General features: G+C 31.6%; 1 protein-coding gene across 9 annotated transcripts in view; it reads left to right on the top strand.

Annotated features, from left to right (window-relative positions):
- The window catches only part of LOC106868354 (N-acetylated-alpha-linked acidic dipeptidase 2), a 1,027,134-nt gene that overhangs the window by 610,619 nt on the left and 415,273 nt on the right, over nt 1-1,242 (top strand). The window lies entirely within an intron of this gene.

Raw genomic sequence — 1,242 nt, 5'->3', positions numbered from 1 at the left:
TATATATATATATATATATATATATATATGTATGTATGTATGTGTGTGTGTGTTTGTATGTATGCATGTATGTAGGTTGGTAGGTTGGTATATTACACTAAAATAAATGTGATTTGTTGCAGATTGCTATATATTTTGATATATAATAACTTTTTAGATGAATGAAGTATCAGTTTAGCTTAGGGAATGTTATGTCTGAGCATATGTGCATTTTCTATATTTAGAAAATCCAAGTACTCATACATCCTCTCCCATATTTAGTTTTATATTCCATCATTGGAACTAATATTTCATTCATTTGAAAAGCTTGTATAGAGTGAAACATATGGTCATTTGTAATGAATCATATTGAATTTAATGTAATACAATAATATTCTCAACATCTAATAAGTGCATGCATGTGTGTGTGCTCAAGTTGGCTCTTTAGTTCTGACAAGAACATGACAAATACTCTAGTAGTACCACTATGATAAACTGCACACAGTACATTCTTTAAAGAAGTTGTTTGAAGGTCATACCAGCCATAGAAACCATGAGAAATATGAAATGTATGAGTCACATTTGGTTCTCTGACCCATCTAGAAGGACAGTAACTCAAAATAAGAAGTACTTAAGCTCATGGCAAACCATTTAAATCAGGCCAGCATGGAAAGCTGATGTCAAAACTGTTGACAATTTCTATGATTAAGTACATGTAAACATGTACTTAATACATATGTGTGTGTGTGTGTGTGTGTTAGAAAGTTAGCAGTATAGATGAGTCATTCTGGCAAGTCACCTATACTGCTAAGTGCTTTATAGGTGTGAAACCAATGGTCACACTATGACCGGCCAACCAGTCATAACATTTAGAAGATATGTTACTGCTCTAATACTTTAAAGTGTGCTTCTTTTTTGGATATATGAACTACTGAAAATATATGATAGTATTTTTAATAGATAAGACTAAAAATAAGTGACAACCACCAAAGAAGAACACAGTATATGAGTAGTGTTTAAATATCATATTAAAAAGAAATACAGTGATTGTGATTATACAGTATCATCAGCACAGCATACAAATCTGTTTGGTAAGCTACTAGTACTGAAACTACTAGTACTACAAATCTGTCTGATAAGCTACTAGTACTGAAACTACTAGTACTACAAATCTGTCTGATAAGCTACTAGTACTGAAACTACTAGTACTACAAATCTGTCTGATAAGCTACTAGTACTGAAACTACTAGTACTACAAATCTG

Source organism: Octopus bimaculoides, chromosome 9 (assembly GCF_001194135.2).
Source record: "Octopus bimaculoides isolate UCB-OBI-ISO-001 chromosome 9, ASM119413v2, whole genome shotgun sequence".
Lineage (NCBI taxonomy): Eukaryota > Metazoa > Mollusca > Cephalopoda > Octopoda > Octopodidae > Octopus > Octopus bimaculoides.
Note: the sequence above shows the minus strand (reverse complement) of the source record. Positions and strands in the feature narration are given on the sequence as shown.